Genomic DNA, 15,151 nt, shown 5'->3' with positions numbered 1-15,151 from the left:
TCTAAAATATAAGATAGTGGTTTAAATTATGTCGTTCTTGGCCGATTTTTTTTTCCTAATTTTTTCCTTTTCTATGTAGAGATCATAATTGATATTCTCTGATTGAGGTGTGTTATCTATAGATAAAAACTAACAACAATGACAATATCATACTCAATGTAATCCTACAAAATTAATCTGGGACAACAGAGTGTAATTCCTACCTTAGAGGTAGAGAAGGTGTTTTCGTCAGCAGATATGTTGATCTATCTCAACAACAACAACAACAACAAACCCAGTAGATTCTCACATCATGGGGTCTGGGGAGGGTAGAGTGTACGTAGACCATACCACTACCTCTAACGAAATAGAAAGGCTATTTCCGATAGACCCCCGGCTCAAGACAAAGGACCTATTTTCCGATATGTTGATCTATCTTGAGTAAGAAAAAGCTAATACACAGATTTAACCTAGTTTGTCTAGTTATATTTTTCTTTGTTGTGATCATTGCCATTTAGCCCACCCCTTATATAAAGTAATGTGATTTATTTGCTTTCCATTTCTTTAGAATCCGATGATACACAAAAGTCCCATAGGTCAAGACATCATGCCCATAAATTATTTGGGTCATCTCACAAGGCCATGAGCTACTCCCTTTCACGTGACTCACAGTCGAAAGGATCTATTTCTACTCACTGTGGGTCCATGGTGTGAAGCTATCTTTTTTATAGACATTACTTTTACTTGTCCATTAAATTTCAATAATCATCTAAATAAAATTTTACTTTATCTAACAGAAGGTTGACCTAAGCAAACTCGAGATGGCTGTACTGTGGAGATATTGGCGACACTTTAACCTTGTAAGTTGATTACAGTAACCAATAGCTTGTTGATCATTGTTTTTATTAGTAAGTGAAAGTAACTTCATTTCCAACTTATTTTCTGGTCATCTGAACAGAGGGAAGCCATACATAACCCCTTGAAGGAGCAACTAATTGATGTTGTCCAAAGGCACTTCATATCCCAGGTACGTTCTTAATTATCTGCATGCTGCTGCTGCTGCGTGTTCTTTATTTGATCTATTTTAATGTGATATTCATCGCGCTTGATAATTTCCTGGCACTTCTATAAAACATGAGTTTTAGGTATCCTTCCGTACTTCTGTTCATAGTTTTCCTTTCATGTTTCACCATATTCTTATTATAAAAAATCTAGTGCTTGTATTGTGTCAACTTCTGTTAAGTATGCCATCTAAAGTGATTAGTAAATTTTGGCATAATGTTCTTCCACATTATCTTTCTTGATACATGTAAACACTTTGTTGGTCCTTTGCTTATGTCATATTATGCTCCTGTTTTCCAAATTATACACTCTACTGACTGTTGCATTTGTCATTTTTTTTCCAGGTGAAGCAATTGAACGAGTTGCAGGTAATTGTGAGATTCGTCCAAGCAACCAAGAGACTCAAGACAATAACAAAGAATAGGTTGGCATTACACACTTGAAAATTCTACTTTAAAGACATTTCCTTTTATGTTTTTACATAGTGTATATATCTTCTTATGTTTATTTTTGTTGTATAATTAAGTTGCAATCACTGTTGCTTTTCATAAAAAAAATTAAAGAAACATTAGTAAACTTGAAAATAGAGATATAGGAGCCAGATATCCACTATTGATGGTTTTCTTTACTGCTTTGGATTACACTGCCAAAAGCTCTAAATGAGCATAGCTGCTTAATTGATAATGGATTGCTTTTCCCTCTCCTCGACCTTTTATTGGTTTGTTTTGAATCTTTTCTTTATATTTGAAAAAATTTCAAGCATACTTTGGGTCCACAACACTAAGGAAGGCTATTGAAAGAAGTCTTAAGGCATGAAGGGCTCTTCCTCAAACCCTTATTTGCATCTTTAAACTTGATACAGTATAAAAGAAAATTTTCTCTTTGGATTGTTTATTGTTGAGAATGCCTTAAGTAACCAAAAACGACAACACTTGATTTGATAATATAGATGGTTCTTGACAAGTAGAACAGTAGAAAAACATTACCCATAAATAAGTGGAGGGGTTGATGAATTAAGTACCTCTTCATCGACGAATGTGAAAGTTTTTCGAGTACCACTCGTTGATCGAGTAAATTCGTTTGTTGCCTGACATCCTATAACCAAGATATTTATTATGGAAGTGTGATCATTGAGCTTCACTGTGTTAAGAGGCACCACTTCGGTAATTGAATCAGTTAATTCGGTAATTATTATTATTGAGTCCGTTGATTCAGTCATTGAGTGTGCTAATTCGATATTTGAGTCCATTGCACTAATATCCTTAAAAATCAAAGTTATGATAACAGTAACAAATGATTATATAATTAAATGTATTACATGAGATGAGATAATTTTACCTGAATATGTGAATCCTGTTGGTAGATTAACAAAATAGTACGAGAAGAAACAAGAGCTACTAAATAGACGCAAACAGGAACAAAAAAAGTAGATGAACTAAGAATGTAAGCAATGGTAAGTGAACAGTAAACCACAAACAAACAAACAAAAATAAAATAGCTTTTAAGCTGGCATAGCAATTAATATTGTGTTTAACGTAAGTGAAAAGGTGAATTGTTGAAAGAAATTATAGCAAAAAAAAACTGAGAAGAAATTGATGGTGATGCAGGAAACAGTTTGATCGTGATAAAGAAAACAACAAGAGAGCAGGAGCGAGAAAGGAGGAGACGAAGAAAATAGCAAACTACAATCGTATTTATTGAAGGGCTTGTCCTAATTTAATTTGCATTGTATATAAAAACAAATTGGGTTAAATATAGGATTGTCCAAATTAAATTAGAGAAGGATTTTGTCATGTATAGGACTTCGCAAAATAACTACGTTCATAGGATTGTCCTAATTTAATTAGAGAAGGATTTTGTCATGTATAGGACTTTGAAAAATAACTATGTGAATTTGCCATTTTAAATTCTTACGATTTTACCATGTATAGAACTTTGCAAAAGAAGTATGTGAATTTGCCATTTCAACAATGAAAAATATTCTTACGGTATGTATAATGGAAAAATTCTTATGATTTTGCCATGTATAGGATTTTGCAAAAAAAAAGTACGTGAATTTTCTATTTTTGGGTCCAACATTGGACGTTATTTTAAAAACAAAATAAAAAACTATTTTTGGGCCCAACATTGGATGTTATTTAAAAAAAAAAATTTAATATAGGACTAAAAATAAATATAAAAATTTAATATAGGACTTTGCAAAAAGACGATTTTGTTTAAAGGAGAGACTTTTAATGAAGGGTAAAAATGACAAACGTCAATTATAAGTCCTTCACACTTTTAATATAATAGAGATAGATATAGAGATAGAGATAGAGATAGAGATAATTGACCTTTCCACTATGGTGCAAATTATTGTAGACAATAACTCGTGTCGCAATCTAAACACATGAAATCAGAAATGGTAAACTTATTATTGATCAAATTAATAATATCATTTGCATGCATGTCCCAGCAGTACTCAGATTTTTATCATGAAGAATTGGAAAACGTTATGATGTGATTCACATAATTCACGTCAATTATCTGAGATATTTATTGTGTCACATGTAAATGAATTTCAAATCTTACACTTTTGATTCACTAACTTGTGAGATAAATAAGAAATATACACAATTATTCAAATGAAAATTTAAAAAAAAAAAAATCTTTCTTTCTACCATGAATTGTAATGTCTTAGTTGGTGGTGCTACACTTTAAATATAATTACCTTTTAAATATTCTAATTATATAAATATTTTTCATTATGTCAGTATATAGAATTTAACCTCCAACTATATATTAGAATTCCTAATAAATTCTTGCCTAAAAAGGGAATTTAGTTCTTAGTCAAAGACAGAAAACATGTGGTGCATATGTAGACCATTACACATAGTTGATCTTTCCCCTATTGGCAAACAATATGTCAGTATATAGAATTTAACCTCCAACTATATATTAGAATTCCTAATAAATTCTTGCCTAAAAAGGGAATTTAGTTCTTAGTCAAAGACAGAAAACATGTGGTGCATATGTAGACCATTACACATAGTTGATCTTTCCCCTATTGGCAAACAATTGGAGAATTTGCTAAGTGGTCAAATGCATAAATTCAGAAACGTATGACTCAATTTTGTTCAGTTTTATATTGAACCACAAATAATTATAAATTTGTAAATACCTAACAAATATAATTACAACGTCATTTAAAGTTGAGGGTACGTAGTTGGACTTTTATTTATTTTTCTTTTTGATAATGTGATGTCCAAATCAATTTTCGCGCATCTCAACTAATTTCACGTAATATCAACCACCTCCTACCAAATATTGATTTGTAACGGGTCTACAAATTTTCATCCATTTTGGTAAATTTAAAAAATTATATGAGCTTATTAAATGTCACAAAAGTGATGAGTCATGAAAAAATGACAGTGACACCATAAAAATATTTATACAATCAAATTCAAAATTGATCCAAGAGTTTATTGTCTTTCTATTTTGTAGAAATGTTTATTAATCTTATTTTAAACTAGGAATATTGGCCGTGCTTCGCGTGGTGATAAATATTTAATTATTTTCTTCGATCAATTTTATATTTTCTTTAAATTTACTTATGTTATGGTCGTCCTAACACTTCATGCTTCTACGTAGTATATAAGTAATATATAGAAAAATAATAAAAATAGAAAAGACTATATAGTTACCGTCAATAAAATCGTCTCATGTTCAATCCACAACCATTGTCTGTACAGGAAACCTTAAGATGCATTACAAACTTCCCCTCTTACCATCAGCATCAGCACTTCAATAGTATTCTAATATGAAGACGGTGAGCTCACAATGCTCCTGGTACTCGTTCTGAAACTCTTTAAGCTCAACCATATCACAAACTTTGAAACAATTTTGGGAATTACAACACATTATGCTCAAATGTGTAGGCAAATATCTTTTTCATTTTTTTAAAAAAGTTTTTGGATAAGTAAGAGTGCAAAATGATAGATCACAATTCTAACATATCCACTAAATACTTCCTAACTGACAGAAACTAATACCATGATTTAATAAGTTGCCTTATAATTTATAAATTGTCAGTGAACTTAAGTATTTGAGGATGATAAGATTTGTCAAGTGCAGATGCCTCAACAAAGCTGACTGCAATACCCGTGCCTTTTTCCTAGCTTGAAATCATCTTAAGGATGTTAGAACTTATTTTGGAATACGAATCTATTTTTTTACATGTAGTATTCTTAAGATTTTCACTTTCTATCACGTGGAAAATTGAATAAGCTTTCCATCGATACCAATTTCATAAAAATTCAACATTCGAGGAGAAAGTTATGGCTAAAATACTGAAGGTAGTAAAATCGCTCAGGTGCGACGGTGAGGCCCACGGACTAGCGACGGACCTTCACAAGGAAAACAACAAGGCCACCTTCTAGTTAAGGTGTGACAAACAGGTTGACGGACCGTCGAAATTGCGACGGACCGTCGCCCAGTCTGTCGCTACTTAGGCAGTAATCCCTTCTCTTGGTCCACGTACGACAGTCGAAATGACGGACCGTTGCCCTAGCGATGGACATTCGTAGGTCCTAATTCAGCAAATTAAAGTCATTTTTAAAAGGGTATTTTGGTCATTTACCACCCACCTACATATATTTCTAATTATATCCAACTTCATTCATTTTGTTCATTATTACTTCACAATCAATATTAGGGTTTCTCTCTAACATTAATCCCCAAGAACAAAAATCCAATCTTCTTCAAGAACTAAGGGATTTTCAATTCTTCAAGTTCAAGAACATCAAGAACCTTAACCCAGGTGTGCATAGTGTTCATTCATGGACTCCATTAGTCCATGAAGCCCAAGAATCCCTTTTCTAAGTTCAAGTTTATGGATTTTTTTTATGAATTTTATGTTGGGTTGCTAGTGTTCATGTTGATAATAACTAATTGAATTTTTATCCATGTTTGGTGATAAATTTCATGTGGAATTGATTAGTATACATGTAGGTTCATGTAAACCTATGATTAAACCCTTGAATGATGGAATCAGAATTGAACCATGATGTTAATTGTTGTATAATATTGTTTACACATACTATGCCTATCATGTGTTTGATTAAATGCCTAGATGAAGGAAAGTTCCCAAATAGTATGATATCATGAAATCCCCATGTATGTACAAGTTTATGCTTATCACCCGCTTGATTAGATGCTTCAATAAATAAATTATGGATTATGGTGATTATTATGTGTTCCAGTAAGCCATGCTTTGTAAGTTTCCTTCTATCAAATCCTGGGGGTACTTGTACCCAAAATATTAGTTGTGTGCCTAGAGCCATGTCATCTTTTCATGATACTTTCAGTCAAGCTATGAATCCTTAGACTTCAGAAAGTCTTATGACTATGGAAATCTTCATGATCTCATGAACTCAGTCAGTTGTCAGCTATCAGTAGTATTCCGTCAGTCAACGGAATTCAGTAACTCATTCTATGTTCAGTTCAGTTCAGTTAATCATGTTCAGAGTCTAATCAGATGGGATTAGAAATTAGTACCGAGTGAACCCATGGATGGAGACACACACTATCAGATGAGGGTGTGATCCTTAGAAGTGATCCTTCCATTCAGAACTATGTAGCCAGCATAGGTTGAGACATCAACACTGTTCGATGAGGTGGATAAACATTATTAGATAAGGGCCCCACCATTCTCTTTTGGGGACACTATCAGATATGGGTCACCTATAGCTTGTCCTTATTGGTGGCGCAGTATTGACACCCTTCCAATTGGAGTTACAGATTGGACCGCAACTCAGCCATAATGGTGTATTAGGGGTATGTCGGTTAAATAACTACCTCCCATAGTTTCAGTACTAGTCTCAATAAAAGAACTCAGATAGTTCTTCAGACTTTAGGACTGTCAGATATAGTACGAAACTCAGATAGTTCTATTAGATTCAGAAATGTCAGCTACAGACACTCATGTTATCAGTTATCAGTTATATCAGTTATGTCATGTTATCAGTATTCAGTTATCAGTAATCATGTTATCATGGTATTAGTGTCAGTCATCATGTCTCATGCATATATTCTCATGCTCATGATAGTCAGTCAGTTATTATTATTGTTCATGCATATGAACCCCATGCATTCATCCTGCCTTACATGTATACCAGTACATTCAAAGTACTGACGCATTCGCGTTGCGGTGTCTTATACCATAGGTTCTGAGATATGAGCTCTAGATCAGCAGTAGATTCCAGCCTCAGCAGTTAGAGTTAGAAGTGAGTCCTCATCCTTTGAGGACATGATTATTTCTATATTATCTCATTAATTACTTTATTAGTTGGAGGTAGTTGGGGACATGTCCCATCAACTCCTTACTCAGACAGTTCAGTCATGTTAGAGGCTTTCTAGACTATTAATTTTTAGACTTTAGTATTTCCAGTTTTGTTTTAGGTATTTTATTACCCTACACAGATGTTATACTATTCATGTCACATTTCAGATTGAACCTTATGGCCTTTCAGTGCATGTTTTTGCATTATTATGTTATATTATGCAATGTACAGATACAGATATCAGTCATGAGTTAGCTTATGGTCTTTCAGGGTCATGAGCACCGTGTAGAGTTTCGGGTACCAGATTCGGGGCGTTACAAACTTGGTATCAGAGCTAGGTTCAATAGAGTCCTAGGAAGTCTGAAAGTCGCATCTAGTAGAGTCTTGTACATGGGTGTGTTGCGCGCCATCTGTATGTGCAGAAGGCTATAAGATGTTTTAGGAACAGTTTCCCGTCTTTCAGTAATCATGTCGTGGAAGTGAGCATAAATTTAAGTCAATCTCTCAGTCTAATCTGTTTCTTCTCTTTATTTCAGAATATGCCTCCCAAGAGAAGAACCCAATCTGTCCAAGAAGATCCCTTGGATGATCATGTTTCTCATGCAGAATTCAGGGCCACATTGACCACTTTTTCTCAGTCCATAGCTGCCCAGAAAAAATGACCAACTATCATTCTGACCAACCAATGGCCAATTCAGCTGCAGCTAAAATTCGAGACTTCACCCGAATGAACCCTCCAACCTTTCTTGGGTCTAAGACAGACGAAGACCCACATGAATTTCTAGATCAAGTGTAGAAGGTGACAGAAATCATAGGGGTGGCTACTGTTGAGAGTGCTGAGCTAGCTGCATATCAGTTGTAGGATGTTGCTCATACTTGGTTTAAGCAGTAGAAGTCAGAAAGGGGAGATGATGTAGGGTTAGTTGAGTGGGAGGAGTTCGCTTTAGCTTTCCTTGATCGATTCTTTCCCCTAGATCTTAGAAAAGCCAAGGTGCTAGAATTCATTAATATCAGGCAGGGTAATATGACAGCGAAAGAGTATTCTCTTAAGTTTACTTAATTAGTCAGATATGCCCTTTATATGGTTGTAGATAGCAAGGCAAGGATGAGTAAATTTGTATCAGAGGTAAATAATAGCATGGTTAATGAGTGCAAATCCACCTTGCTGAATAGTGACATGACCTTAGCCAGACTTATGACCCATGCTCAGCAGATAGAGGAGAAAAAGATCAAGATATGGGAGAAGCAAAACAACAGAGCGAAGACAGGTAGTTTCAACTTCGCTCAGCAAGGTGGATTTGCATTCATTAACCATGCTATCATTTACCCCTGATACAAACTTAATCATCCTTTCCTTGCTTATGACCCATGCTCAGCAGATAGAGGAGCAAAAGATCAAGATATGGGAGAAGTAGAATAAGAGAGCGAAGACAGTTAGTTTCAACTTCACTCAGCCTAAGTCAGAAAGAGGAAACCATTCTTAGTTTCATACTAAGTCATTAGTTCCAGCTCTCTCTACAGCCAGTGCTTTAGTTCCTAAGTTTAGAGAGAGAAACGGAGATAGAGCGCCAGGCTCTAAGACCCAGGGCAGTGTTAGCAGTGCCCGAATTAATCCTCTTTGTCAGACTTGTGGTAAGAACCATAAGGGTGTGTGCAGAGTGGACAATAAAGTCTGGTTTAGTTGTGGAAATCCAGGCCAAAGAGTCAGAGACTGCCCTCAATCAGGTTATCAGAGTTATCTCCGCTCCTCAGCTTAGTTCGGTCGCCCAAATCAGCAGGGTGCCACCTCCAGTGCTACTAGTGGGCAACGGCCAAATCATCTCTATGCTTTTCAGTGGCGACAAGATCAGAAAAATTCTCCTGATGTGGTTACCGAAACGTTACAGATCTTTCATGTGTATGTTTATGCTTTGCTAGATCCAGGAGCTTTCTTGTCTTTTATTACTCCTTATATAGCAGTTGATTTCAGAATCAGTCCCAAAATTCTAGCAGAGCCTTTTTTTGTCTCTACCCTAGTAGGTAAAACTATCATAGCCCAGCGGGTATATAGGAACTACCCGATTATGATATTTCAAAAAGTCACTTTTGCAGACTTAGTCGAATTAGAGATGACTGATTTTGATGTCATTCTTGACATGGATTGACTTCATTCCTACTATGACACAGTCGACTGTAGAAATAGAATATTCCAGTTTTAGTTTCCAAATGAACCCTTCCTGGAGTGGGAGGCTAGTGTATCCATTTTTAGAGGTCAGTTTATTTTCTACCTTCGAGCAAAGAAAATAACATCTAAGGTATGTGTCTAACATTTTGTTTGAGTTAAGGATTCTAGTTTTGAGACTCCAAGTCTTGAATCAGTTTCAGTGGTAAATAAGTATTCAGATGTTTTTCCCGAAGACCTTTCAGGAATTTCTTTCGAAAAGAAAATAAACTCTGGTATTGATCTTCTACCAGACACTCAGCCTATCTCTATTCTACCATATAAAATGGCACCAGTAGAACTCAGAGAACTGAAGGAACAATTAAAGAATCTCTTAGATAAGGGATTCATCAGACCAAGCATTTCCTCGTGGGGTGCACCAGTCTTATTCCTGCAATAAAGATGGTTCTCTCAGAATGTGCATTGATTACCATTAGCTCAATAAAGTTACTGTCAAGAATAAGTATCCTCTTCCTAGAATCGATGACTTGTTTGACCAACTTCAAGGTGCCAATTATTTCTCTAAGATAAACCTCAGATTCGTCTATCATCAACTCAGAGTTAGAGAGTGTGACATTCCAAAAATAGCTTTCTGTACTCGGTATGGTCATTTCAAACTCTTAGTTATGTCCTTTGGTCTTACCAATGCCCCAGCAGCTTTTATGGACTTGATGAACCGTGTGTTCAAGCAGTAATTGGACATGTTCGTCATAGTCTTCATAGATGATATTTTGGTCTATTCTTGCACTGAGTGCGATCATACAGACCATCTCAAAATAGTACTTCAAACTCTCAGAGATCACCAGTTATTTTCTAAATTCAGTAAGTGCAAATTTTAGCTAAGGTCAATAGCATTCCTTGGTCATATCATTTCCGGTGATGATGGCATTAGAGTGGATCCTCAAAAGACCGAAGCAATAAGAAACTGGCCTCGCCCTGTCTCTCCATCAGATATTAGGAGTTTTTTGGGTTTTGTTGGCTATTACAGGCGGTTTGTTGAAGGATTTTCTTCTATTGCATCCCCTATGTCCAGATTGACTCAGAAGAAAGTCAAGTTTCAGTGGTCAGATCCTTGCGAGAAGAGTTTTCAGGAGTTGAAGACTCGACTCACCTTAGCTCCAATTCTAGCATTACCAGATAGTTCAATGGGTTCGTAGTGTATTGTGATGCATTCAGAGTAGGTTTGGGTTGTGTCCTCATGTAGCATGGTAAGGTCATAGCCTACACCTCCAGACATCTAAAGCCCCATGAGAAGAATTATCCTACTCATGATCTTGAGTTAGCAGTTGTAGTCTTTGCCTTGAAGATTTGGAGGCATTATCTATACGGTGTTCATGTAGATGTCTTCACAGATCATAAGAGCCTTTAGTATGTCTTTTCTCAGAAAGATCTTAATATTCATCAGAGAAGGAGGTTAGAGCACTTGAAAGATTATGACATGAGTGTCCTTTATCATTCGGGAAAGGCAAACATCGTAGCCGATGCTCTCAGTAAAATGTCTATGGATAGTGTTACTCATATCAAAGATAGTAAAAAGAAGTTAGCTCAGGAAGTCTATCAGCTTGCGAGACTAGGCATTCACTTAGTCGATTCTTCAGAGGACGATATATGGGTTTAGAGTAGTTCAAAATTGCCTCTAGTTTCCAAGGTGAAAGAAAAGCAAGATAGAGATCCCAGCCTTGTCAAGTCGAAAGAGTCAGTTCAGAATTAGAAAATAAAGGTTTTCTCCCAAGGGGGAGATGGTGTTTTGAGTTGTCAGGGTCGTCTCTATGTTCCAGGTGTAGATTACTTAAGGCAGCAAATTCTTGGAGAAGCGCATGGTGCACGCTACTCTATTCATCCAGGGGCCACAAAGATGTACCCCGACTTGAGGGAAGTCCATTGGTGGAATGGGATAAAGAGAGATATTGCTGAGTTTGTGGCTAAGTGCTCTACATGTCAACATGTTAAGATAGAGCATCAAAAGCCTAGTGGTCCTATGTAGGAGTTCATTATTCCTACTTGGAAGTGGGAAGAAGTGAACATGGTTTTCGTGATGGGTTTGCCTCGAACTCGTTATCAACATGATTCAGTCTGGGTCATTGTAGATATGATGACCAAATCAGCCCATTTCTTTCCAGTCCATACCTCTTATTTAGCCAAGGTATATGCCAAACTCTACATCAGAGAGTTGATTAGATTGTACGGTGTTTCGTTGTCTATTATCTCAGACAGAGGTACCCCGTTCACCTCTTATTTCTGGAAAACATTCCAAAAGGGTCTTGGTACCCAAGTTTATCTTAGTACAACCTTTCATCCTTAGACAGATGGTTAAGCAGAAAGGACCATTCAGACTCTAGAATATATACTAAGGGCATGTGCAATTGATTTCAAGGGTAGTTGGGATGACCACTTGCCTTTGATTGTGTTTGTATACAACAACAACTATCATTCTAATATTCATATGGCTCCATTCGAAGCTCTCTACGGTAGGAGATGTAGATCTCCAATTGGTTGGTTTGAAGTTAGTGAGGCCTCAGTCATAGGGCCTGACTTGGTATTCGATGCTTTAGAAAAAGTCCAGTTAATTAGAGAAAGACTCTGGGCTGCTCAGACCCGACAGAAGTTTTGCACAGATATTCGTAGAAAAGATCTCAAATTTGAGGTCGGTGATAATGTCTATCTAAAGATTTCGCCCATAAAGAGAGTGAAGGGGTTCGGCAAGAAGGGAAATCTCATTCCCCGATATGTCAGTCCTTTCAAAATTCTCAATCGTTTTGGCAAGGTAGCTTATGAACTCGAATTGCCTTCAGATCTAGCCTCAGTTCATCCAATTTTCTATGTATCTTTTCTCAAGAAGTGCATAGTTAACCCATCAATTGTAGTCCCTATTCAGAGCATTGATTTTCATAATAGCCTCTCTTATAAAGAGATTCCAGTCAAAATCCTAGACTATCAGACTCATAGACTGAGGAATAAAGAAGTCTCTCTAGTTAGGGTTCTTTGGCGAAATCAGTCCATCGAGGGAGCTACTTGGGAAGCAGAAGCAGATATGTGAATGAAGTACCCTTACCTCTTCTCCGCCACCTCAGATCAAGCTCAAGGTAATAGCTCTCCTTAAGCTTACTCAGTTTCATGTTTAGTGTTCATCACAAACTTAGTATTCAGGTTCATGCTCATAATCCCATTATAAATTTGGTATCAAGTACCATTGCATACTCAGTCATGCACTCATGTATCAGTACAGTTATATAATTATGCATCAGACATCCATTCTCATTGTGAGAAAACCTAGTTCATTAGAACCTTCGGTTATGCATTCATGAATCAGCTACACATGCATCAGATATGCATGTTCAGTATTATATGTTCAGCTTGTCAGTCATGAGATCATGTTCTAGTTATCCATGTTCAGCTTATTTTTTCCCCTCTCAGTCAGTCTCATTCGAGGATGAATGTTCTCAAGGGAGAGATATTATAATACTCGTGCCTTTTTCCTAGCTTGAAATAATCTTAAGGATGTTATAATTTTCTTTGGAATATGAATCTATTTTTATATATATGGTATTGTTAAGTTTTTCACATTCTATCACGTGGAAAATTGAATAATCTTTCCATCGATACCAATTTCATCAAAATCCAACATCGTAGAAGAAAGTTATGACCAAAACACAGAAGGAAGTAAAATCACCCAGGTGCGACGGTGAGGCTGATGGACCATCAGACTAGCGATGGACCATCGCTTAAGCCATCGTAAGGGAAAAAGTGAGGCCACCTTCTAGCTAAGGTGCGACGGATAGGTTGACGAACCGTCGAACTTGCGATGGACCGTCGCCCAGGCCATCGCTACTTAGGCAGTAAACCCTTCTCTTGGTCCATATATGACGGTCAAAATGACGGATCATCGCCCTAATGATGGACCATCGCATGAGCCATCGCAAGTCCCGATTCAGAAAATTAAAGTCATTTTTAAAAGAGTATTTTGGTCATTTACCACCAACCTACATATATACCTAATTATATCCGATTTCAGCCATTTGGTTCATTATTACTTCACAACCAATATTAGGGTTTCTCTCTAACATTAATCTCTAAGAACAAAAATCCAATCTTATTGAAGAACTAAGGGATTTCTAATTCTTCAAGTTTAAGAACATAAAGAACTTTAACCCAGGTATGCATAGTGTTCATTCATGGAATACTTTCGTCCAAGAATCCCTTTTCTAAGTTCAAGTTTATGGATTTTCTTTATGAATTTCATGTTAGGTTGCTAGTGTTCATGTTGATAATGACTAATTGAATTTTTATCCATGTTTGGTGATAAATTTCATGTGGAATTGATTAGTATAGATATAGGTTCATGTAAACCTATGATTAAACCCTTGAATGATGGAATTAGAACTGAACCATGATGTTAATTATTGTATAATGTTGTCAACACATACTATGCCTATCATGTGTTTGATTAAATGCCTAGATGAAGGAAAGTTCCCAAATAGTATGATATCATGAAATCCCCATGTATGTACAAGTTTATGCTTATCACCCACTTGATTAAATGCTTCAATAAATGAATTATGGATTATGGTGATTATCATGTATTCCAGTAAGCCATGCTTTGTCATTTTTCTTCTATCGAGTCTTGGGGGTACTTGTACTGTGTAGCTAGAGCTATGTCATGTTTTCATGATACTCTCAGTCAAGCTATGAATCTTTAGACTTCATACAGTCTTATGACTCAGGAAATCTCCATGATCTCATGAACTTAGTCAGTTGTCAGATATCAGTAGTATTCCATCAGTCAACGGAATTCAGTAACTCATTCCATGTTCAGTTCAGTTTAGTTAATCATGTTTAGAGTCTAATCAGATGGGAGTAGGAATTAACTCCGAGTGAACCCATAGATGGGGACACATACTATTAGATAAGGGTGTGATCCTTAGAAGTCATCCTTGCATTCCAGAACTATATAGCCAGCATAGGTTGAAACATCAACACTGTTTGATGATAGTTGATAGGTGGATAAGCACTGTCAGATAAGGGCCCCACCGTTCTCTTTTGGGGACACTATTAGATAAGGTTCACCCATACCTTGTCCTTATTGGTGGCGCAGTATTGACACCCTTCTAATTGGGGTTACAAATTAGACCCAACTCAACCATAATAGCTATTAGGGGTATTTGGTTAAATAACTACATCCCATAATTTTAGTACCAGTCTCAGTAAAAGGACTCAGATAGTTCTTTAGACTTTAGGACTGTCAGAAACAGTTAACTCAGATATAGTACGAAACTCAGATAGTTCTATCAGATTCAGGACTGTCAGCTACAGACACTCACGTTATCAGTTATCAGTTATATCAATTATAAGTTATATCAGTTATGTCATGTTATCAGTATTCAGTTATCAGTAATCATTTTATCAAGATATTAGTATCAGTTATCATGTCTCATGCATGTATTCTCACGCTCATGATAGTCAGTCAGTTATTATTATTGTTCATGCATATGAACCCCATGCATTCATCCTACCTCACATGCATACCTGTACATTCAAAGTATTGACGCATTCGCCTTATGGTGTCTTATACCATAGGTTTCGAGACACGAGC

The sequence above is a fragment of the Capsicum annuum genome, chromosome 9, assembly GCF_002878395.1.
Source record: "Capsicum annuum cultivar UCD-10X-F1 chromosome 9, UCD10Xv1.1, whole genome shotgun sequence".
Lineage (NCBI taxonomy): Eukaryota > Viridiplantae > Streptophyta > Magnoliopsida > Solanales > Solanaceae > Capsicum > Capsicum annuum.
The sequence above is the reverse complement of the archived record's forward strand: the minus strand, read 5'-3'. Positions refer to the sequence as shown.